The 26,415-nt window shown below is 37.9% G+C and overlaps 2 long non-coding RNA genes across 2 annotated transcripts in view; one reads left to right on the plus strand and one right to left on the minus strand.

Moving 5' to 3' along the window:
• The window catches only part of LOC309609802, a 194,979-nt gene that overhangs the window by 28,670 nt on the left and 139,894 nt on the right, over positions 1-26,415 (plus strand). The gene's annotated exons all lie outside the window — the stretch shown is intronic.
• The window catches only part of LOC309609804, a 526,304-nt gene continuing 503,078 nt past the window's right edge, over positions 3,190-26,415 (minus strand). Inside the window, exon 2 of the long non-coding RNA XR_014233589.1 lies at positions 3,190-8,391. This is a non-coding gene — a long non-coding RNA (uncharacterized lncRNA). The remainder of the gene's footprint in view (positions 8,392-26,415) is intronic.

Consider the following 26,415-nt stretch of genomic DNA (forward strand, 5'->3'; position numbering starts at 1 on the left):
TAAAAATAAATAAAATAAAATAAAAGGAAAGACAACTGATGAGCTAAAAGAGTGATGTAAGGGCAATGGTGATTTTGCCCTCAGAGCAAACCTATGACTGAAATGGGCCATTACTGGTTGTGATAATAGAACTTCAACAGGCATTTCCATGATGGGCATTATTCACAAAAAAATAAAAATAAAAAAAATACTTTTAGGTGAGAACAGACAGTCTGGGGAGGCTGGCTCTTCAAATTATGAGAATCTAGAATAGGGACATTTTTGAGTGTGTATGTGTGATTTGGGTAGGAGTAAAGAGAAAAGTTGAAAAAGATTTATAACAATATCATGCAGCTGTTCCAGTGGCTGGTGTAAGTTCCAGTTCAATTCAGTTTCAAAGGCCAGAGAACCAGGAGAGTCAATGTCTCATCTCAGGCTGTCAGGTCAGAGTAGAGCACTCTTACTGAGTTCTTTCTCAGCCTTTTTGTTCTATTCACATCTTCAACTGATTGGAAGAGGGCCACCCACATTAGGAAGGGCAATCTGCTTTACTCCATCTACTGACTCAAATGCTCATCTCATTAAAAAGCACACCCAGGCACACCCAGAATAATATTTGACCAAACATCTGGGCACCCCGAGTTTTTTTTTAATTTTAAAATTATGCATGATATGCAGTGTTGGATACTGTGGGAATGGATAGGAGAGACCACGGTCTTCCCAGTATTAAGAAATTCTAAATATCTTAATGCAGCTTTATGTAAAGTGTTAAGGTATGGTAGATTGAAAAGATGTGTTTTGAAAACTTTTTATTCAATAGAATTATATATCTTTCAAATCAGGTGCAAAATATACCAAGTATTTTGGTTGTTTAGGTTGTTAAAAAATTTGCTTACATTAAAATGGATAAAACGAAATGTTAGTGAAAATCTTAAAAAAAAAAAAAAGTTGGTGCATAAAATTAACTATCACAAGTCTACCTCTTTTCAAACTGGTACCCATGCATACCTCCTTAAACCATACTTAATCTCCAAATAAAGAAAAGTCGTAAATCTAACATGATACAACTATCTCATGTACTGCAAATCTGCTTTACTCAGTCTACTGATTCAAATGTTAATCTCATTCAAACACAACCTCACAGGCACATCTGGAATTCTGTTTGACCAAATATCTGGGCACCCATGGCTTTGGCAAGTTGATACATAAAATTAACCATCACAGGGATATAATAAACCCTCTGGATATAGTGAATCAAGATGGAGGTTGGGGAACTGAAAGGGGAGGTGCTCACAACTAAAGGTTTCTACTTTTCCTTCTTTAACCATTTTCTTGGGACCTTTGAAGGAGAGATTCATTCAAGATGGGAAGGATTAGGATAAATCCTTTTGGAGGAAAATGCAAAAGAAGTCAAATATGTCCTTCTATCTCTTTTTTATTTTTTATGAGAATGTGATGATGTAAGTACAGAATATCTGTAACAGAGAGCCCAAGTCGTGCAAGCTTTAGTTTGAAGTAGCAGAGGAAGAAAAAAAATTGTATCACTTTAAAGGTTGGCACAGAACTCCTTCTAGGGAGAGAAGAGTCATGTTTGGTCATAAATATGAGGATGAGGCCCTTTGGGCATGAGCAGATGGTTTGTGATAAAACAGAGGGTTAGCTAAACACTTCTGCAGCAGAAATTATCTGAACATTGGGTGGGAGCTCCAGGTGAGTGAGCTTGGTTTGAGGAGAAATGGGGGCAGCAACATGTTGCAATGCTAAAATCCTAGCAGGAAAAATGGCCACCACAAATTCCCTAGGTAAGTTCAAAGAGTTTTAAGGCCAGAGGTATCTAATAGTCAATGTTAAGTCATTGTCCTGCTGTACAGCTAAGTAAACCTACCTCTCTCCTTGTTATCTCTAAATTCTTAAGTCAAATCTGAAATACACATTACCTTGGGTTGGAGGAATTTGAGAGAATAAAGTATCTGTGTGTGACTCAATGGACCAGTGGGGCATAGAACAAAGGATTGCACACATAGGAGGTGTAACTCGTGATGGAGAGTGAGAATTAAGCTGAAATGACACAGAGAAACATGGGCTTGCCTACCACATCTCTACCCAAATAATCATAGGGGATTTAAGGCGTTCAAGCTAATTTCATGCAAATATATTAAGAATATGGCCACCAAAGCCAGCTGGAGAAATTAAGTATGTCCATATGTTTGGATTACAGTGTAACGGAAACTTTTCTGTTTTACTTCTTTATCTGGCTTTCAAAAAAATTGTTGGCCTATGTTGGAAGCCATACCTGGGGTTAAAGTCAAAAGGATTATGAAATCATGCATTGGATATTTCGATCCACATTTGTCCTTTGGTTCTCCTTAAAAACTAAGCTCTAACACATTTGCTCTGGGATGTTTTCTCTTCCTTTCTGCGGCTCTGGGTACATGCTGTTGCTTTTATATTCATACTCAGTGGTGTGTTCTCTGAAACCTATATCAATCAGAGCCTTTCAAAACAGAGCTGATGTGGAGAAGATCTGGAGGTCCACGCTGGAGTCTCACTTCGAGATGGGCTTGGAAATCAAACAACAAATGCAAACGGCATTATTAATCAAAATAGGCTCAAAGAATATTTGCCTGGCAGCACTACAGAGAGCAGTAATAAAATTAAATAAGTGCCTTAGGGTAGTTACATATGAAAAAATATTTCTTTACTTGTACAAGAACAGATAAATGGTGAAGCACATTAGGATTTGAAAGCCCCTTTCAAGGAAGGCTCTCAGAATGGCCATTTACAGACCCCAGCTGGTTGTCAGAGTCTTCCATGTATCCTAATGGCTCCTCTACGGTGGCTGCCAGAGACTGTCATTTACATCGTCATAAAATAAGTTAAGAGTCAGAATCTCTTCATTGTTTCAAATTGGAGGCTAAACATCCTTATAGGAAGTGGCACCTGGAAACAGGGACTAAGTATTATGCCTAGGATTTGGAACAGAGTTGAGTCTTGGCTCTTTAATTGTTCCATTGGTTCATTCATTTGGCCCACAGATCCTTACTAATTCATCATAGGTTGCTCACTACTGAATGATACAAACACGATTTAGATACGTATCCTTACGTAAAGGAACTTTCCATTTAAAATGAGAAAGAAGGTAGGTACACATATAGTCAGAAGTGCCACAGATCAGGAGTGCTAAATGTTATGAGAATATTATTAGGTGTATTATTTTCACTATTGCCCTTATTGTGTTTTTCATGTACTGTAGTGGATGAGGCACTATAGATTTAAGGGGTCTATACTTTCTGTCTCCAATTCTTTACCTCTTACTCATCCCTCACCCCACTGTAACCTGATATTCATCCTCACCAGCTTCTAAGAAATGTGCTTTGCAAACATCATCAGTGACCTCCTAATGCTGAAAACTTCAATACATCTTAAGTCTTCAAGCAACTTGATGTTCATACCTTCACTTCCTTCTATATTTTCTGTTCAGTATTTAGAAGGTGCACCAACTCTTCCATCAAGGAGTTGATTTCATCCTCAGCTTCCAAGATGGGCCTCTTCTGTTTTCCCCCTGTGTCACTGGCTTCTCTTTTCCAGGTCTCTTCCTCTGCCTACACCATCCATGAAAGTGATGCTTTCATCTTGGCATCCTTTCCTCTTCTCTTTTCTACTCCATTTTCCTTGAAAACTCCACACGTGAACATAGTTTCTCCTAACAGTTTTATGTTGTGGACTCCCAGATTTCTATCTTTAGTTACAATATTTAACAGTATTTAGTTACAGTATTTCTAAATCCCCAGTGAGCAAATCCACCTGGATATTTCTCAGGCATCCCAAACTCCTAGTTCTGCAATTGAATTCATTGAACTCCTTCTACATACAATTTCTACCCGCCCATATCAGCCCTCATCCTATTGTCTTTATTTCAGAATGGTTCTACCATAACGATATTCAATGGCTAAGCCAGAAACGTAGGGGGTCACCCTTCCCTCCTTCTGCTGCTTGACACTTACCAAATTCTTAATATCATCTAAACCCACCATATCCTCTTCATCTACAAAGTTAATTATGGCCCTCACTATATTTTACTTACATTATTAAAATAGCTTCCTAATGAGTCTTTCCATTTTTTAGCCTCTCTTCCAATCCATTCTTCACACTGCTAGAAGAATTATCTCTGAGGAATTCCAGGTAGTTGAAGACAATGGTGGCTGCCTATGTCCATATTTCCTAATATTTCTTCCAAAAACAGTATGGATGAACAAGGAGGATAAAATAAAACAATACCTTCAGCATAATTTAGAGACAGAGAATAATGAAATTCATATAAATTCTAAGACAGAAGTCTGAAACAGCAAAATCCAGCCTATGGTTTCATGCTACCATCCAGCACCTCCTAGAGCAAAGCCTTGCAGTAAGCAAAAGAGGCATGGAACCATTCTGGGAGAGGGAAGATGGGAGCTAGAATTGACCTAGGGTTGATTCAAACCTACCACCAGAAAGACTAAGCCACCCTAGGAGGTCTGGAAATACTAAATGTGCCTGGTAGATCAGAGCATAGACAACAGGAAGGAGTTTGAAAGTATGTAGGATTTGAAGAGGCAGTCTCTGAAAGGTATAGTTTCTGGGGAGAAAAAAGGGCCAAAGGGAAGGGAGAAAAGCCACTTGGCAATTTGTTTGTTTGGGCTGCCATAACAAAATACCATAAACTGTGTGACTTATAAACAAGAAATATTTATTTTTCACAGTTCTGAAGGCTGGAAGTCTGAGATCAGGGTTCCAGCATGGTGTGGTGAAGGCCCTCTTCCAGGATATTTTCTTGTTTAATCTGCACGTGGTGGAAGAGTCTAGGGAGTTCTTTCAGATCTCTTTTATGAGGGCACTATTCCATGTATGAGGGCTCCACCCTCATGACTTAATCACCTCCCAAAGGCCCCCACCTCCTAATACCATCACCATGGGAAGATTTTCACATATGAAGTTCGGAGGGGGCACGGTCATTTTTTTTTCCAGATAAAACATCTATCCTTTTCATCAGATTTTCAAAAACATCCATCAGCCAAAACAGTTTAAGAAACTTTGCTTTTGATAGAGATAGGGAAAGTCTGTCAAGATATGTCAGTACCTTGGGAAAAGGACTGTTAGACAGAAAAACACCATATGTGCTTTGGAAGGAATTGAATGAGTGGGAGCATTTATTTCATATGGTCAGGCAAAGAATAAACATACCCACACTAACTAGACTAAAGGTATATCAGTGAGGACTGATACTGTATATACTACCTGATAAAGTCTGGATTATTCTGTCTGCAGAATGATGAACAATAAGGAAATAATTTTAAGATACAAAGAAATAATTAAACAGAGAGATGATATCTTTCTGAGTTATACCAAATGGTGGAAGGCTGAGAATAAGACATTGTATTACTTTTTTTTTTCCCCCCAAGGAATATATGATTTATTTTTTATTTTTTCATGCAGCAGGTCCTCATTAGTCATCCATTTTACACACATCAGTGTGTACATGTCAATCTCAATCACCCAATTCATCACACACACACCCCCACCCCCCGCTGCTTTCCCCCCTTGGTGTCCATAGGTTTATTCTCTACATCTGTGTCTCAATTTCTGCCCTGCAAACTGGTTCATCTGTACCATTTTTCTAGGTTCCACATATATGCATTAATATACGATATTTGTTTTTCTCTTTCTGACTTACTTCACTCTGTATGACAATCTCTAGATCCATCCATGTCGCTACAAATGACCCAGTTTCGTTCCTTTTTATGGCTGAGTAATACTCCATTGTACATATGTACCACATCTTCTTTACCCATTCATCTGTCATGGGCATTTAGGCATGTCCTGGCTATTGTAAATAGTGCTGCAATGAACATTGGGGTGCATGTGTCTTTTTGAGTTATGGTTTTCTCTGGGTATATGCCCAGTAGTGGGATTGCTGGATCATATGGAAATTCTATTTTTAGTTTTGTAAGGAACCTCCATACTGTCCCCCATAGTGGCTGTATCAATTTACATTCCCACCAACAGTGCAAGAGGGTTCCCTTTTCTCCACACCCTCTCCAGCATTTGTTGTTTGTAGATTTTCTGATGATGCCCATTCTAACTGGTGTGAGGTGATACCTCATTGGAGTTTTGATTTACATTTCCCTAATAATTAGTGATGTTGAGCATCTTTTCATGTGCTTCGTGGCCGTCTGTATGTCTTCTTTGGAGAAATGTCTATTTAGGTCTTCTGCCCATTTTTGGATTGCATTTGTTTTTTCAATATTGAGCTGCATGAGCTGTTTCTATATTTTGGAGATTAATCCTTTGTCCGTTGATGCGTTTGCAAATATTTTCTCCCATTCTGAAGGTTGTCTCTTCGTCTTGTTTATGGTTTCCTTTGCTGTGCAAAAGCTTTGAAGTTTCATTAGGTCCCATTTGTTTATTTTTGTTTTTATTTCCATTACTCTAGAAGGTGGATCAAAAAAGAGCTTGTTGTAATTTATGTCATAGAGTGTTCTTCCTATGTTTTCCTCTAAGAGTTTTATACTGTCCAGTCTTACATTTAGGTATCTAATCCATTTTGAGTTTATTTTTGTGTATGGTGTTAGGGAGTGTTCTAATTTTATTCTTTTACATGTAGCTGTCCATTTTCCCCAGCACCACTTATTGAAGAGACTGTCTTTTCTCCATTGTATATCCTTGCCTCCTTTGTCATAGATTAGTTGACCATAGGTGCGTGGGTTTATGTCTGGGCTTTCTATCTTGTTCCATTGATCTGTATTTCTGTTTTTGTGCCAGTACCATATTGTCTTGATGACTGTAGCTTTGTAGTATAGTCTGAAGTCAGGGAGTCTGATTCCTCCAGCTCCGTTTTTTTCCCTCAAGACTGCTTTGGCTATTCGGGGTTTTTTGTGTCTCCATACAAATTTTAAGACTTTTTGTTCTAGTTCTGTGAAAAATGTCATTGGTAGTTTGATAGGGATTACACTGAATCTATAGATTGCTTTGGGTAGTATAGCCATTTTCACAATGTTGATTCTTCCAATCCAAGAACATGGTATCTCTCTCCATCTGTTGGTATCATCTGTAATTTCTTTCATCAGCGTCTTATAGTTTTCTGCATAAAGGTCTTTTGTCTCCCTAGATAGGTTTATTCCTAGGTATATTATTCTTTTTGTTGCAATGGTAAATGAGAGTGTTTCCTTAATTTCTCTTTCAGATTTTTCATCATTAGTGTATAGGAGTGCAAGAGATTTCTGTGCATTAATTTTGTATCCTGAATCTTTACCAAATTCATTGATTAGCTCTAGCAGTTTTCTGGTGGCATCTTTCGGGTTCTCTATGTATAGTATCATGTCACCTGCAAAGTGACAGTTTTACTCCTTCTTTTCCAATTTGTATTACTTTTATTTCTTTTTCTTCTCTGATTGCCATGGCTAGGACGTCCAAAACTATGTTGAATAATAGTGGTGAGAGTGGACATCCTTGTCTTGTTCCTGATCTTAGTGGAAATGCTTTCAGTTTTTCACCATTGAGAATGATGTTTGTTGTGGGTTTGTCGTATATGGCCTTTATTATGTTGAGGTAGGTTCCCTCTGTGCCCACTTTTTGGAGAGTTTTTATCAGAAATTGGTGTTGAATTTTGTCAAAAGCCTTTTCTGCATCTATTGAGATGATCATATGGTTTTTCTTCTTCAATTTGTTAATATGCTGTATCACATTGATTGATTTGCGTATATTGAAGAATCCTTGCATCCCTGGGATAAATCCCACTTGATCGTGGTGTGTTATCCTTTTAATGTGTTGTTAGATTCTGTTTGCTAGTAATTTTGTTGAAGATATTTGCATCTGTATTCATGAGTGATGTTGGTCTGTAATTTTCTTTTTTTGTAGTATCTTTGTCTGCTTTTGGTATCAGAGTGATGGTGGCCTCATAGAATGAGTTTGGGAGTGTTCCTTCCTCTGCAATTTTTTGGAAGAGTTTGAGAAGGATGGGTTTTAGCTCTTCTCTAAATGTTTGATAGAATTAACCTCTGAAGACATCTGGTCCTGGACTTTTGTTTGTTGGAAGATTTTTAATCACAGTTTTAATTTCATTACTTGTGTTTGGTCTGTTCATATTTTCTATTTCTTCCTGGTTCAGTCTTGGAAGGTTATACCTCTCTAAGAATTTGTTCATTTCTTCCAGGTTGTCTAGTTTATTGGCATAGAGTTGCTTGTAGTAGTCTCTCAGGACGATTTGTGTTTCTGAGGTGTCTGTTGTAACTTCTCCTTTTTGACTTCTAATTTTATTGATTTGAGTCCTCTCCCTCTTTTTCTTGATGAGTCTGGGTAATGGTTTATCAATTTTGTTTATCTTCTCAAAGAACCATCTTTTAGTTTTATTGATCTTTTCTATTGTTTTCTTTGTTTCTATTTCATTTATTCCTGCTGTGATCTTTATGATTTCTGTCCTTCTGCTAACTTTCGGTTTTGTTTGTTCTTCTTTCTCTAGTTCCTTTGGGTGTAAGGTTACATTGTTTATTTGAGATTTTTCTTGTTTCTTGAGGTAGGCTTCTGTAGCTGTAAACTTCCATCTTAGAACTGCTTTTACTGCTTCCCATAGGTTTTGGATCGTCCTGTTTTCATTGTCATTTGTCTCTAGGTATTTTTTGATTTCCTCTTTGATTTCTTCAGTGATCTCTTGGTTATTTAGTAACATATTGTTTAGCCTCCATGTGTTTGTGTTTTTTACGTTTTTTCCCCTGTAATTGATTTCTAATCTCATAGTGCTGTTGTCAGAAAAATGCTTGATATGATTTCAGTTTTCTTAAGTTTACTGAGGCTTGATTTGTGACCCAAGATGTGATCTATCCTGGAGAATGTTCCATGCACACTTGAGAAGAAAGTGTAATGTGCTGTTTTTGGATGGACTGTCCTATAAATATCAATTAAATCTATCTGGTCTATTGTGTCATTTAAAGTTTCTGTTTCCTTATTAATTTTAGGTTTGGGTGATCTGTCCATCGGTGTAAGTGAGGTGTTAAAGTCCCCCACTATTATTGTGTTACTGTCGATTTCCTCTTTTAGAGCTGTTAGCAGTTGCCTTATGTATTGTGGTGCTCCTATGTTGGGTGCATACATATTTATAATTGTTATATCTTCTTCTTGGATTGATCCCTTGATCATTATGTAGTGTCCTTCCTTGTCTCTTGTAACATTCTTTATTTTAAAATCTATTTTATTTGATGTGAGTATTGCTACTCCAGCTTTCTTTTGATTTCCATTTGCATGGACTATCTTTTTCCATCCCCTCACTTTCAGTCTGTATGTGTCCCTAGGTGTGAAGTGGGTCTCTTGTAGACAGCATATATATGGGTCTTGTTTTTGTATCCATTCAGCAACCCTGTGTCTTTTGGTTGGGGCATTTAATCCATTCACGTTTAAGGTAATTATCAATATGTATGTTCCTATGACCATTGTCTTAATTGTTTTGGGTTTGTTTTTGAAGGTCTTTTTCTTCTCTTGTGTTTCCCACTTAGAGAAATTCCTTTAGCATTTGTTGTAGAGCTGGTTTGGTGGTGCTGAATTCTCTTAGCTTTTGCTTGTCTGTAAAACTTTTGATTTCTCCGTTGAATCTGAATGAGATCCTTGCTGGGTAGAGTAATCTTTGTTGTAGGTTTTTCCCTTTCATCACTTTAAATATGTCATGACACTCCTTCCTGGCTTGTAGAGTTTCTGCTGAGAAATCAGCTGTTAACCTTATGGGAGTTCCCTTGTATGTTATTTGTCATTTTTCCATTGCTGCTTTCAATAATTTTTCTTTGTCTTTAATTTTTGCCAATTTGATTACTATGTGTCTTGGCCTGTTTCTCCTTGGGTTTATCCTGTGTGGGACTCTCTGTGCTTCCTGGACTTGGGTGGCTATTTGCTTTCCCATGTTACGGAAGTTTTCAACTATAATCTCTTCAAATATTTTCTCGGGTCCTTCTCTCTCTCTTCTCCTTCTGGGATCCCTGTAATGCGAATGTTGTTGCGTTTAACGTTGTCCCAGAGGTCTCTTAGGCTGTCTTCATTTCTTTTCATTCTTTTTTCTTTATTCCGTTCCACAGCAGTGAATTCCACCATTCTGTCTTCCAGGTTAGTTATCCGTTCTTCTGCCTCGGTTATTCTGCTATTGATCCCTTCTAGTGTATTTTTCGTTTCAGTTATTGTATTGTTCATCTTTGTTTGTTCTTTAATTCTTCTAGATCTTTATTAAACATTTCTTGCATCATTTCGATCTTTGCCTCCATTGTTTTTCCGAGGTCCTGGATCATCTTCACTATCATTATTCTGAATTCTTTTTCTGGAAGGTTGCCTATCTCCATTTCATTTAGTTGTTTTTCTGGGGTTTTATCTTGTTCCTTCATCTGGTACATAGCCCTCTGTCTTTTCATCTTGTATATCTTTCTGTGAATGTGTTTTTTGTTCCACAGGCTGCAGGATTGTAGTTCTTCTGGCTTTTGCTGTCTGTCCTTTGGTGGATGAGGCTATCTAAGAGGCTTGTGCAAGTTTCCTGATGGGAGGGACTGGTGGTGGGTAGAGCTGACTGTTGCTCTGGTGGGCAGAGCTCAGTAAAACTTTAATCTGCTTGTCTGCTGATGAGTGGGGCTGGGTTCCCTCCCTGTTGTTTGTTTGGCCTGAGGCGACCCAACACTGGAGCCTACCTGGGCTCTTTGGTGGTGCTATTAGCGGACTCTGGGAGGGCTCAAGCCAAGGAGTACTTCCCACAACTTCTGTTGCCAGTGTCCTTGTCCTCACGGTGAGACAGCTCCACCCCCCTTCTCTGCAGGACACCCTCCCACACTAGCAGGTAGGCCTTGTTCAGTCTCCTATGGGGTCACTGCTCCTTTCCCTGGGTCCTGATGCACACACTACTTTGTGTGTGCCCTCCAAGAGTGCAGTCCCCGTTTCCCCCAGTCCTGTCAAAATCCTGCAGTCAAATCCCACTAGCCTCCACAGTCTCATTCTCTTGGAATTCCTCCTCATTGCCATACCCCCAGGTTGGGAAGCCTGATGTGTGGGTCAGAACCTTCACTCCATTGGGTGGACTTCTGTGGTATAAGTGTTCTCCAGTTTGTGAGTCACCCACCCAGCAGTTATGGGTTTCGATTTTATTGTGATTGCGCCTCTCCTACTGTCTCATTGTGGCTTCTCCTTTGTCTTTGGATGTGGGGTATCTTTTTTGGTGAGTTCCAGTGTCTCCCTGTTGATGATTGTTCAGCAGTTAGTTGTGATTCTTGTGTTCTCACAAGAGGGAGTGAGAGCACGTCCTTCTATTCCACCATCTTGAACCAATCTCCTGACTTTGTATTTCATATACAGAAAATGTATAACAGTATTGGCTGTTGGACTATAGTCACAAGGACAGACTTTGGCCAATTCGCAGTATCCTATCAGGTAATAAAGTTTACCCAATAGATGAATCAAATGTAGCTTATTTGTTTTTGAGTTTTTGTTTATTTGTTTTGCTCCATGTGGAAAGTTCTTATTGATCTAATAGCATAGTAGAATAATTATCATTTAACAGTAATATTGTATAGATGCTAGAAGCTTGGCTATGGCTTTCCTGTATCTAGTTTCATTATTATCATTATCATTATCAGAGCTAACATTTGCTCCATGTTTCTTGTCATGCTATGAAGTTACTTACATTACCATATTTAATCCTTAACAGAAGCCCTTACGTAACATATGCTGTTATTATATCAGCTTTAGGGAAAGGGAAATTGAGGCTGATAACAGTTAACTCACTTCCCATAAGGTGGCACACACCTAGGTCTGTGTGATACTGAACTTATTTTGCCACTAGGTTCCTAGCAGAATGTCTCCATTTTAGTTTTGAGAGAGCATTAAAAGAGACAATTAGCACTGAGAGAACCTGACACCATCTTTTGCCTGGAAACAGTGATTTAGGATCATGTATCCTCTAAAAAGGAATAAAGAACATTGATTATGATTTGCATCAAACCTCAAAAACATTGCAAAGTAGCAAGACAGAAGAGTCCTAGAGGAAAATGTAAAGAAAAGGAGAAAAGAAATAGGAGAAAAAGGGAGAAAAGGAAAGGGTGGAGAAAATAGAAAAAGTCAGTGAGTGGAGACTAGAGACATCTAAGGAGGAACGGGAACACTGCTGCTTCCCCTTCATTCTCCACCCACATAAGCACTTGGACTGAACTGTGTGAAAATCTGTGAAGTACGAGAAAGAGCCCACAGTCTATTATCACTTTTTTAATAAAAATTATTCTAGAATTCAAGGAAACCATTTTCCTCCCCTATATATTTAGCTTTCTGCCATTTCCCAGTTTTGGATCTTTTATTTCATAAGTTTGTATTCATTTACAAGCTCTCCAAAGTATAAATTTTAACTACTGGCTTAAACTGTTTTTCCTGCATATTTTGTTTATGACTTAAAAAAATCCTTGCCTTTAAAATTTAATCAGTACCAAATAGAATAAAGCAATTTACATATTCCAGAATTACAGATAATTTCCTTTTTAATGAGTTTTAAATAATAGAATCTGATGTCCCTGGCCATTGGCTAACAGTAGTAATGGTAGCTTCTGGGTGCTGACAATGGATCAGGCTCTGTGCTAAGAATTTAACATGGATTAACTCATTTAATCTGCACAGTAATCCTGTGAGGAACATTGTGGCAGAAACTGCAGGTTAGCTACCAATGTAATTTTCCTTTTCCTCTTTTGTACCCCAATTTTATCTAAAGTGACAAAGTGTCAGCTAAAAGATTCCATTTCCAAGCCTACTTTGTAGCTTCATGCAGCTATGTGACTGAGTTCTGGCCAGTGAGATTTGCACAGAACTGTTGTGTGGAACTTAGGCTGTTGGGAGATGCTTCCTTTTGAGCCCACCCTCTACCCCCACCTTCTCTTTTTTACTCTCTGGAATGCAGATGTGATGTCTAATGACTCAGCAGCCAGCGTGAACTATTAGCTTGAGGATGGAAGCCAGTGCTGAGCATGGGGGAGCAGAAAGATAGAAGGATCCTAGGTTCTGGATGACTTCCTGGAGCTACCCTACCAAGAGCTTTGGACTGCTTCTACCTGTATTTCTTTTATGAGAGAGATTAATCCATATGTGTTTAAGCCACTGCTGTTTTGGATAGTCTACTATATGCTATTCAAGAGAATTCTTAACTGGTACACAGGTATTATCTCAATTTTATGAGTGAAGAATCTTATGATTCTTCTTAACCACATTAGGTAACTTTTACAGTATTTGGATTCAAATTGGGGCCTGTCTGACTCTAGAACCCAACAATTTACTATTAGCTTAATACTGATAGAGAAATTTTATTGTGAATATCCAAGTCGTGTAACATTCAACATAATTCTTTTCAAAACAGCAATAGCAATTCATATAGGAGTAGAGACGGTAACGAGTCAAGTCAAGGTCATGAATTCCTTTCTCAAGGAAGTCAGACTTATTTCAACAATCTGTTAGTGCCTCTGGCCACTCCTCAGCTCCTGCCCCATGCTGTACAGTAATCATTCAGAAAGTTGGATTAGGGTGTGTACGACTGCGCACCACCAGTGAGAAACGACAAAGAGTACTGTCCATGAGACTCTGCATATGTGTGTGTGCATAAATCATCTGCATTCCAGACCTGTCAATCAGTTCACCTGCTATAATCCACTTTCCTTCTCGCATATCCACAACCACAGCCATTTACTTCAAGACCCTCCCTGCTCCACTCCCCCTCCAGAGGCCGATTACACCAGCGGCAGCACTGAATGTTAGCCAAACCCTGCATGGACCAGGCTAAGTCAGTCAGATTCTCCACTTTAACAACAGAGACCATAGGCTACATGTAATAGCCTAATGGTTGTGTAATTTCCGGATTTGAAGTCATCTATATTTTGGGTCTCTGCAAAACTTGTAAATAGGCAAAAGAAACTGCATAGGCAGAAGTATAAAGCAGACATGTCAAAAGGAGGGGTTTAGGCCACACACGATTGTACTAATTGAAAGTCCATAGCATTACTTGCCTGGTTCCCTTCTGTTTATTCTTAATATTTCAACTTCAACTTCACTTCTAAGAAGCTTTTACTATCTCCTCAAAATCAGCTGGATTCTGTGTCTAATATTTCTTCTTTGTACAATATTACTAATTTTAAAATATTTTAATTAATTAATGTCTGTGACCTCCCACCCCCTCCAAAACTGTGAGTGCCAAGAGGGTAGAGACAATTTCTCATTTCTGCTGCCTAGACAGTGCGTGACACATAGAGGTTACTCAATATATGTGTGGTAGACAGTATTACCCGAGAGAAAGAAAGAGTCATCTTAATGCTTGACTTTCTTGTTCTGGTCCCAAGTAGATACAATGGTACTTCGGTTTCTATTTCTGTGTTCAATAAACTACCATGTTTATGATGATAAAAATAACCCCACATCTTCTTTCTTGATTTGCCTTCATATATTTCTCTTTGAAAACAAAGGAAACATAATTAGAGAATGTATATAAAATAGATGGTTATGTAAACAGAGAAGGGAAAAGCCATAGATGTAGGAAAGTAGAAATTACATCATGTGAAATAATAGCACATGTTCAGTTCATTCATTGCTATATTTTTAAAATGAGTGTAATTATGATTCTTATGATAACATTACATCAAACTTCTATTTTGACCAGCAGTTTGAAGAATATCCTTGGACACCACACTATTTTAGTAAATGGTGAAGCTCAAATTAAAGAATGGTGTAGATTTTCTTCACTGACATTTTTTTTTTACCCAAGGAGGGTATAAGGGTTAACATTGCCAGAAATAAGCAGAGAAAACTTATGGGAAATGATGTTTTATAGAAAGCTCATTTGCGTGACTGGCCTGTCCATAAGAACCTCCTGATTGAGGAAAATAATGGTTTAAAAACCTTCTGTGCAACCTATCAACTCAAATGCAAATTTCCATTATATTTTGTGAATTCATTTAGATGTAAATTATAAATAATAAAAAATCGTAAACAAGTCATGGTGGCAGACAGGGAACAAACAGGTTGTGTCTAGCTCTTGGGAAGAAGGGGTTGCCTGGAACAATTTAAGCTAAGAGATGCCACACCATTGTTTCCTTGAAATCATGCTTCATAGGTAACAGATGGCACCACATCAATAGCTGATCGGAGAATAGCATTTGGCATTCTGTCCTCTGGGTAGGAGGAAAGAGTGTTTAAATTTTAAGGGAAAAAAACACAGCTCATGAGCAAGATTGGCATACAAATGGAGAAAAGTGCTAAGGAAAAGAGTCACTTTCTTTCCATTCAAAATCCAGAAAAGCGGTGAACAAAAATCTGTCAGAGCTCAAGTCAAATGATAACTTCATTTGGGCTTATTTCCTTAGGACTGGTTGTTTAATTTCAAATCACTGGTACTGCTAGGGCTACATTCCCTCCTTCCTTGGGTAAACCTACCTAGGATTGTTTCTTTATGTGACTTGATGTGTTGTAGAAAAATCAAGGGCTGAGGAGACAATTGGTGCTCAGCCCCATCAACTAGCCATCTTGTTATAGTAAGTAATAAGCCATCAGGAGAAAAATCCCACAGTCTCTTCCCTCTGTCATCCTCTTCTCATATCTCGGGCTGTTCATGCTGACTTGAAGTAGACCCGGTCTCATCAGTGTTGCACTGATGCCACTTCTACCTTTTGTCATGTGCCTAGATCTGAATTCTTCCACCTGTGCCCCCTGGAGTAGACTGCCGGACCTCAGATACTGAGGAGAATATTCAGAAATAGTGAATGACAGGTGGCCTGTGGACTTGCTCACTGTGTGTGTGTGGGGGGGGGGGGGGTGTGTGTGAGAGAGAGAGAGAGAGAAAGAGAGAAAGAGAGAGAGAGTGAGTTACTGACAAAGGCTGAAGTTAGTTGATGTTAAGGCTAAAAGTTAGCAAACCCCAGGGGTTTCTATAAGAGCCTTGAGTTTATGAAGGTGTCTGTGGTGTATTAGCACAGACTTCATAAAGAAAACATTTATTACCTCTGGCAAAATACAAGCATAAATCAGATTTCCAGTCTAAGAAATGTGGTAAGCAGCCAGACGTTTGTCTGTAAAAGTGAAAATGGGATATTCATCGTGAAACCAAGATCAGGGAGAACAAATGGACAAGAAATGTGTGTGTGTGTGTGTGTGTGTGTGTGTGTGTGTGACTGCTGCTCATCCCTTTCCCTCGGAAAAGCTTCCAGAATAAATCTTCAAAAGCTGTTGACTCTGCAGGCAGAAGATCAGGATAGGGGAAGGGAGTACACATGACTTGAGCTGGTAGTCAAAATGTGACTATTAACATTTTTAGCTCTTGATGGGGTACTAGAAACAATGTTTATCATTTGGGGGTTGAATCTGCCCTGCTTGTAGGTCTTCCATTAATTGCCTCAGTTATGCGATCTGAGCCCACCTGTAGGTAAGAGAGGTAACAGAAACTCCCTAAAAGTACCTGGAGTTGCATTATTATGTGGGATTAGGTTCTAAAGGTAGAATTTCAAGTGAAATTATCATATATTCAAATTTAGGCAAAAGTAGCCATAATCTTTGTATCAGTCAACTTAGACTATGGTGTCCTGCAGTAATAAACAGCCCCCAGATTTCAGCAGTTTAAGCACAAGGTTTATTTCTTTCTCATGTTAATTGTTGGCTAGAGTTGCTTTCAAATTGGCTCCACTCGCCTTCTTCATTCTGGGATCCATACTGCAGGAGCGCTCCTCTCAGGAAGTACCGTTCTTGAGGTAGACGGTAAAGGGGCAAAGGGGAAACCGTTTGATGGCTCTTCAAGTCTATGTTCAGTTAAGGAAAGTTTCATCCTGCGCACATTCCACTGACCCAAGCAAATCACATGGCTAAGCATCAAGTCCATGCCAGTAGGAAGTACGTTTCTTCCACTAGGAAAGAAGGCACTGCAGGTCATATGCAATCGTAGCATTATACTAATCGTGCATTAGTATAATACTAATACTGGGAGTGTAGAAAATAACAGGAAAAAAATTTAAATCTGCCATACAAACAGCAACAATATAATCTAGCACAATGTCACTTAAGGAGGTGTCACAGTAGTAATACACACATGATTTCTCAGTATGGAGGTCAGGTAAGCAGCCTTAGTTCCTCTGCATGTGCGACTGATGAGATAGTTGTATTTGAGGAGAGTGAGCATGGGTTCTAACACAAGAATCACACTCTTCTGGGAGAGGTGCATATTTTGGGGAGACAGTTGGGAACTGAGACTGAGTTTACAGGAGATGCATCGTTCCCACTTCATATTGACCCCAGGGATAATCTCTATTGATTGGAACAGCAGCAAAAATCTTCCACACTATTGAATTTGTTGCTTCTTTTCCTCGCTTTTAGAGTCAATCATATATATGTGAATTTGCAAAAGTTAAATATTTGCATAATGAAATTCCGCTACAGTTGGGAGGCTATGCAAGTGTGTCTCCATAGGTGTGTCAACTGTAATACTTACTAACTCTTCCTAACTGACCTAGACCTGGAGAGCACAGAATGGTGTTTGCTACTTCTAATGGCTCAAAACATATTTGTGCAATGATACATTCTGTTCTGTGGTATACTTTAGTGTTTAGAAGCGTGAACTCTGGAGCCAGTATGCTTAGCTCCAGTTCTGAGTTTTACTTACTATGTGTTTCTTAAACATTTTATGCCTCATTTTTCTCATCTGCAAAATGGAGATAGTAATAGTTCCTATTATATAACACTTATTAAGGGTTAAGTATATTTATATGTGTGTGTGTGTGTGTGTATATATATATATATATATATATACACACACACACACACACATACATTATCACTTATTACAGTGCTTGGGACACAATAAGGAATCATAAATATCAGACATTATTACTATTACTATTCTGGGTACAGTCTCTATTTCAGGTCCAATCATCTAGAATGGTACTTGGCATCTAGCAAGTATTCAATATATATTTGTTGAATAAATGCATAAACCCCATTCTTGGTCCAGGTTATTACTTCTATGTCTTACTGTTTCTTAAGCCAGAAATATAGGAATCATCCTTGAAAACTCCTTCTTCCTTGTTCTTCAATTCCATCTATTTTTCCTCTGTAAATAAGTATTTTTGTTCATCTCCACTCCCACTAAATTGGTGCACAGTGCCATCATCTTCCCTGGACTAAGGAAAAGTCTACTTTGTGGTCCCTGCTTCCTCCCTTGCCCCTCCAATCAATTCTCCATACAGCATGGAGGGAGGTTTTCTTTTTTCTTTCCTTTTTTTTTTGTGCCAGGTCTTAGTTGCGGCACATGGGCTCCCTAGTTGTGGCATGCATGTGAGATCTAGTTCCCTGACCAGGAATCGAACCCGGGCCCACTGCATTGGGAGGGCAGAGTGTTAACCACGGAGCCACCAGAGAAGTCCCGAGGAAGGTTTCCTTAAAGAGATAGATACTGTAATAGTATCGCCTTCCTTAAAACCCTCAATGATCCCCCATCTCTTTTAGAGTACTGTCCGAAATCTTCAGTATCTCTGACAAAGCTCTGCTTGATCCAGCCCCTACCAGCCTCCTGTCATGCTTTTCTTTTCCCTTACTTTCTCCACATTAGTCACAGTGACTTTTATTCCATTTCTCAAGCTCTGTCTACTGCATCTTTCTTCCCCATCTTCACAGCCAATGTTCTCTATGGCTGGATCTCTATTGCTTTATCCTTTCCACTTGCCCCCTCCTTAGCTAGTTAGTAGTCATTTAGAAAAACTCAGATTAAAAGTCGGTTCCTGAGAGAAACCTTCCATCTTTACCAGGTAAGATGCCCTTGTTCAACTCCATTGGATACTTCTATGATTTTCTTCTCTAGCACTTATGCAAGAAATATGCATTTAAATAGTTTTTGAAACTTATTGGATAGATGAATGTGACTATTTTTTGCCATGATTTAAAGCAGCTATAAGGGGGCAAGGAGGTCTTCAAAATCCACCTTAAAACCTTCCCCGCCTTGGATATAAAGCTCTTCGATGGACTCCCCATAAGAGTTTGTCCTGAATATTCCAGGAGTCCTAACAACAAATATTTGCTGGAGTCCCAGATGTAAAGATTCAAAATTAGTCTTCTAGTACAGCAGTTTGAAGATAATTAGGACATGGCAGTAAGCACAAACAAGTTCTAAATAGGTGTCTTCTCCTCTCCTATTAGTGCTTACGTGCTCAGTAATGAGAGACAAATAAAACGGATTTAACCTAGAAGAATTACAGCATATCCTGGGCTTGGCCCTGGATTATGAAGGAATCATCTGGGTACATTCTGAATTGTCTAAGAAATCGAGTGGAAAAAGACTTTCGGCAGACTGTCTCCAGGGTCAAAGCTGCATTAAGCTCCTTTAAGCGTTAGCATGAACTTTTTCATAGGCTTCTTGCAAGATATGCACTTGTATTCATCAATATTCATTCATATAATTTATGAGCATTTTATGTATGCCTACATTTTGTTTCCCAAAGCAAGAGCCCATTCCTCAGGTTTAATAGCTAATAACATTTGAATAATGCACACTAGAAGTATAGTGTGAATTGGCACGGATTAATGCTTGTATTTTCTTTCCCCACACCCTCCCCTTGTTTATTTTTAACCAGTGGAAACGTCAAGAAATATTTTTCACTGTACCTGCAAATATGGGAAATACGGGTCTCAAAGGAAGTTTTTTCCCGAAACAGAAGTAGCAATGCACAAACTTTTAAACTTTTTTTTTTTTGAGCCTTATCCTTTTTTTTTTTTTTTTTAATTTAATTTTGGCTGCATTAGGTCTTTGTTGCTGTGTGCGGGCTTTTCTCTAGTTGCAGCGAGCGGGGGCTACGCTTCATTGCAGTGCACAGGCTTTTCATTGCAGTGGCTTCTCTTGTTGCAGAGCACCGGTTCTAGGTGCGCCGGCTCAGTAGTTGTGGCTCGCAGGCTCTAGAGCGCAGGCTCAGTAGTTGTGGCACACAGGCTTAGTTGCTCCACGGCATGTGGGATCTTCCCAGACCAGGGATCGAACCCCTGTCCCCTGCATTAGCAGGCGGATTCTTAACCACTGCGCCACCAGGAAAGTCCCAACTTTCTAACTTCTGAGAAATTACTGTGTGCCAAGACATGGCAATAAGAAAAAGACAAAGAATGCTAGAAAATTATATCTTTAAGGCATGACCCTTCAAGTTCTCAAGTCTAGTTTACTGCAGGGAGGCTGGCAAGTTAGCCATTTTAGGGCACATGCACCTGACACTTGGTAAAGAGGTTTCATATCCAAACCATATTGCCAATTTATTTGAAAATTATTTCCGTCAATATTTGCTTCTCCTGTTAAAAGACCCTCAGCATATGTCTCCTCCCTGCTCCCTAAAATAGAATATTCAGTTAATCTACTTTCTCAGTACACAAGTAGACTGTTCTTGGGAAAGAAAGTGACTAAAGCCTGTAACATCTTTAATTGGGGCTTAGGTTCAAGCAGCTGTCTTTCTGCAGATAGCCTGGGCCCCGGAGAACCTAACTAATGTAATGTTCAGGCTTTGCTCACAGCAGCCTCCCCCCTCCATCCTGGGAGCTAAGATTTGCATGCTTCCCCCAAATTAACTTCCTCTTTTAGAAACAAAAATATGTGTGAGGAGCTTCTAATATAAAATGCCCATCTTGTTTCCTGAGAGGAATTCAGTCTTGGCTGAAATATTAGTTCTTGAGTTTGTATCACAAGCTAGCAGAGGACAGAGTTTAGCCCTTAAACCCAGCAGATTTCAGAAGTGTGGAGGCTTATTGTCTTGTTACCTTCCTTTTCATTGTACAGCGGTCATAAGGAAACTCTTCCTAGTATGCACTGTTTTTCTCTGTGTTTTGAGAGGCAAAGAATGCTTTTAAAGTTATTACATAAACCATGTTTGGGTTGTCTCTAAGCATTAAACCACGTTGATTTAGGAAAGGGTTTCATTGAATCATAGGCTCTAAAGGGGTTTATTCCATCTTGCTGTTCTGAAGTGAGATTATAGTTTACTACACTGGCCTGATAAAGTTTCTCCTGTTTTAAAGATCTTTAGTGAGATGGTTTTAACCATCCATCCTCCACCCCAACATGGTTTATACCATGGTCTGAGGGTCAGCAGAATCTGCTCTACCTGAAAGCTTTTATTTTTAGAAATGCAAATTCTCTGACCTGAGGAATCTCTGGTGGTGGGCCAGAAGGTATGTTTTAACAAGGCTTCCTGGTGATTGTCTTGTCTGCTTAAGTTTGGGGAACACTGAGCTGTATGATACATCGGTTGTACACTGTGGATGGTTAAGAGCATAGACTGTGGGGTTTAGACTGCCTGAATTCAAATCCTGTTTGGGAATCCTACTAAACTGTGTCAACTTGGGTAAATTACCTTTCTGTACTCTATGTTTTCTCATCTGTAAAAATGAGATGTTAAAAACACCTAAGCTCATAGATTTACTCTTAGGATTAAATGAGTTAATACATATAGAACACATGGAATTGCACTTGGTACATACACAATAAGCCCTCGTAAGTGTACTCATCATTAGAAACTTACCGTATGCAATTATTTGGCAACATTTTTGTGTTCACCAACATTTACAGGGAACTCAAAGTGAAAATAAACCTTTACTAGAAATCCAAAGGAATCAGAGGACTTTTTGAGGAATGAAAAATGTTTTGTCATTATTATTATTGTTTTTTTGATGTGGACCATTTTTAAAGTCTTTATTGAATTTGTTACAATATTGCTTCTGGTTTGTTTTTTTTTTTTGTCTGCGAGGCATGTGGGATCTCAGCTCCCTGACCAGGGATTGAACCCACACCCCCTGCATTGGAAGGTGAAGTCTTAACCACCAGGGAAGTCCCGTTTTGTCATTATTTATTCCAATCAGGAATTGCTTTTCTTATGCATGTCCTGAAGTTCACATGAATCAGAAAAAAAGACAAGAAAAGGAATATAAGAGAAAACGTGCATAATGTTATAGACTTAATTTTAGGAGTCAGAGTAAGTTTGAGTACAAATTCTACAATTTGTTAGTTGTGAGACTTTATTGATATATTTTTTTCTTTGTAGGAAATGCCTTTTGTTTCCTAAGAAATATTTGTTCAGCTTCTAGGATGCAAAGATTTTCTATGTTTTCTTCTAATAATTTTGTAGTTACAGTTTTTTTAAAAATCTGTTATCCATTTCAGTTAATTTTTGTGCATAGGTTGATGTAAGGGTTAATGTTCATTATTTTTCCTTATGAATATGTAGCTCTTCTAGCACAACTCGTTGAAAAGGCTATTTTTTCCTCACTGAATTACTCTGCATCCTCACTTGACCATTTGTGCAATTCTCTTTCTGAATTATTTGTGCTGATCATCTATACATCTACTTTACATGAGCATCACCCAGTCCTGAGTACTTTAGCTTTATAGTAAGTTTTGAAAATCAGTAATATAACTCTTCTAATTTTGGAAAAACTTCAACATGGTTTTGGCTATTCTATGAACTTTATATTTCCATATAAATTTCAGAATCAAGCATCTCAATTTCTACCAAAAAAGCTGCTGGGATTTGATCGAGTTTACTTTGACTCAATAGATCAAGTTGGGAAGAATTAATATCTTAACAATATTCTTTTTCTCCTAATCCATAAACATGACAAATCTCTCCATTTACTTAGGTCTTCTCCAATTCTGTCACCAATGTTTAATATTTATCAAGGTGCATCTCTTTTACATATCTTGTTAAATGTTCTCTTTTGTATTTAATATTTGAGATGCTTTGTCAATGGTAATTTTGAAATTTCATTTTTCAAATGTTTGTTGCTAATTTATACAAACACAAAACTCTACTAAATCATTTATTAGTTTCAGTAGCTTTTTGTAGATTCCTTAGGGTTTTCTATAAGTCCAAAAATGTCATCTATAAAAAGATAATTTTACTTTTTTCTTTCTAGTACATATTTTTTCCTTGGTTTACCGCACTGGCTAGGACTTCCAGTACAAAGAATAATGAAATAGCAAATGGGTGTTCTTGTGCCCTGGTGTTCCCACTTTAGGGCAAAATATTTTGTTTTTCCTTATTAAGCATGATGCTAAGTCTAATTTTTTTTCTTTTTTTAAGATACTCTTTATCAGTTTAAAGGGGTTATCTTCTGCTCTTAGTGGAGAGTTTCATCATGAATTAGTGTTAAATTTTTTAAAGTGTTTTTTCTACACTGACTGAGATGGTCATAGTTTTCCCCTTCTCTTTTGTAAATATGGTGAATAACAATTGATTTCCCGATGTTAAACTATCCTTGAATTTCTGGGTGTCAACTGAAAAAAAATGCACACTGTGAGAGTTGTGAGTTAAGCTTTATTTGGGGCAAAATGAGGCCTATAGCCCTGGAGGCAGCCTCGCAGATAGCTCTGAGGAACTGCTCCGAAGAGGTAGGGGAAGAGTCGGTATTACATACGACTTTAGTGAAGGGGGAGGCGTGCATCAAGCACACATTTTGGCAGAGGCTGGCTGCTAGTCGCAAGGAGCAGATGTTTCCATTAATGATTTTAGTGCTTTTTTAGATATGAGAAGATGCAAGAATTTGGGGTCATAAAATCTCCTCCTGAAAATATTTAACTTATCTTGAGGCCTGTTCTGCCAGTTTTTCCCGGAGCACAGAGGGATCTCCACCCTGAATTCCTTTCAGGGTGTGTTGAAGGTCAGTGAGTGCAGTGGCTAGTGACCTAATCCTTGTAGAGGCAGATGGCGAGTGACAATTTTTATTTGACATGGCATAAACCTGACTTGTTTGTGATATGCTTTTCACTGGTCCTGAAGTGTTCCAATGTGTGCTAAAGGTTTATGGATTGCCAAAATGTTCTGCTATGTATCTTTCCTTTTTATTAAATTTTGGTAACTAAAAAAGGTGAGTTTTCTCTTATGTAAGAAAATAATTTTTGAAGAAGCTGCAATCAAAGCCAAGTAAAATGAAAAGTGGCAGCAATATATATTGTAAGGTAGCAATTACCAAGTTATTCTCTCCTGAGATATGTTATATCTATTCCCTTTGCTCTTTTAGAGAATCATTTCAAAACTTGGGGCCTATCATTTGTTGTAGGCATATAACTTTCAACTTAACTCATAACTAGTTGAGACAATCCATGTAAGCCACTGTTATTGATAACCACAAAGTTTAGATAAGGGATTTTATATATATATATATATAAAATTACATATATAATTTATATATAATATATATCCCTATATATTAAAATTTATGTGTATATATTATAATCACAGCATAGTTATTTATTTATTTATTTTTTACTTGGGGTATAGTTGATTTGCCATATTTTACAAGCGTCAGGTGTACAACATAGTGATTTATAATTTTTAAAGGTTATATTCCGTTTATAATTATTATAAAATATTGGCTATATTCCATGTGCTGTACAATATATACTTGTAGCTCATTTATTTTATACATAGCAGTTTGTACCTCTTGATCCTCTACCCCTATTTTGTTCCTCCCCCAAGAAGGGTTACATATTTATGCTGTGAGAGTATTTGTAAATTGATGACAAGCAGTGTGATTTAAGAGAAAAATATAATTTTAGCATATTACTGGTTAATTTGGTATACTAGTATATTAACAATTAGCATATTGATATTAACTAGCATATTAATATTCTCTATTTCTTCAAGTTTCATTTGGAAAAATAAAGATAAACCTATGAGCTATAGCTTTGCCCAAACCAATAAGAAAGAAAGAAATAAAACAACAACAAATTCTTAATAGATCAAAGTAGAGAACCGGGCTGTGCAATATTCCCCCTAACACCTTAACTTTAGATAAATATCAGTTAATCCATATGTTGTCATAGAATTGCTGATTTCCAGATTTACTACATCAACCATATTTCTCTTGGCTATAAAAAAAAAATAATAATAATAATAATCCTTAAAAGAGCTAAATGAAGTTAGCCTTAACTAAATAAAGTTAATCTGGTAAGACTTGTTCTATTTTGTCATGAGCCACCACTTTAAACATTCGTTATAAACTTTTTGATTCAGAACAATATAAATGTCAACTCTCTGTAGGTGATATAGTGCTTATTATAAATACTATGAAAGAGGCCGGGCCTTTCTTTTCATTATTATTTCTCCATTGCCTAGTACAGTGTTTGGCATGTAATGGAAGTATAACACACTTATTAAAAAACGAATGAAAGGACTTCCCTGGTGGCGCAGTGGTTAAGAATCTGCCTGACAATACAGGGGACACGGGTTCAAGCCCTGGTCCGGGAAGATCCCACATGCTGTGGAGCAACAAAGCCCATGAGCCACAATTACTGAGCCTGTGCTCTAGAGCCCGCAAGGCACAACTATGGAGCCCGAGGGCCACAACTACTGAAGCCCACTCACCTAGAGCCCATGCTCCACAACAAAGAGAAGCCACTGCAATGTGAAGCCCACGCACCACAACAAAGAGTAGCCCCTGCTTGCTGTAACTAGAGAAAGCCCACATGCAGCAACTTAGACCCAACACAGCCAAAAATAAAAAATAAATAAAATTTATAAGAAAAAAAACAAAAAAATGAATGAAAAATCTGTTTTCTTTTTAAAAACAGGAAATCCTCATTTGGCAAATTACAAGTTCCCAGCATGTTTCTTAATCTCCATAGTTCTATTTTTTAACACTTATAATATTTCAAGGGCATGCACACAAAGTATAGATAATACTATGACGAATACCCATGGGTCTACCATCAAGATTATGAAATAAAACATTATAGATATACTTGAAACAGAACTAACTACTGTGCTGAATATTTTTAATTTTATTCATTAAAAAGATAGTTTTACTAAATATACACACATAGGTAATATATAAGCATTATTTCACTTGATTTGAATACTTAAAAATTATATAATTGGTATCAAATTATACAGCCCTCAAGCAACTTACTTTTATTTTTTCCTCTCAACCTTATACTTGTGAGATTTATCTGTGTTTATAAGCATAGCTCATACTTATTAATTTTTACAGCTGTATACTATTCCATTGTGTCAGTATTCTAAAGGCAATCATGTAATTCCTGAATGTGATTCCCTCCAATCCTTAATATCATCATTATCACCATCAGCATCATTCTTCTCCTCCTCCTCATTTTAGTATGATGAGTAAACAAACTTGAAGTATCTGTGATAGATTGTCACAAAATGACCCCCAATGAACCACAATTCTCTGTACTCATACTCTTGTGTAATCTCCTTCTACACTGAATCTGGCCTAGGTATTAGCTTGGTTTAAGCTATAGACTGTTGTAGATATGATGGTGTCTGAGTTCAAATGCCCAAACTTTATGAAACATTGTGGTTGCTGCTTTTGCCCTCTTGAGATTCCTGAAATGCAATGAAAGAAGCTTGAGCTATCCTACTGAAAAGGCCACACAGAGAGAAAGATTCCAGGGAA

The sequence above is a fragment of the Balaenoptera borealis genome (genome assembly GCF_965194805.1).
Source record: "Balaenoptera borealis genome assembly, chromosome: 13".
Lineage (NCBI taxonomy): Eukaryota > Metazoa > Chordata > Mammalia > Artiodactyla > Balaenopteridae > Balaenoptera > Balaenoptera borealis.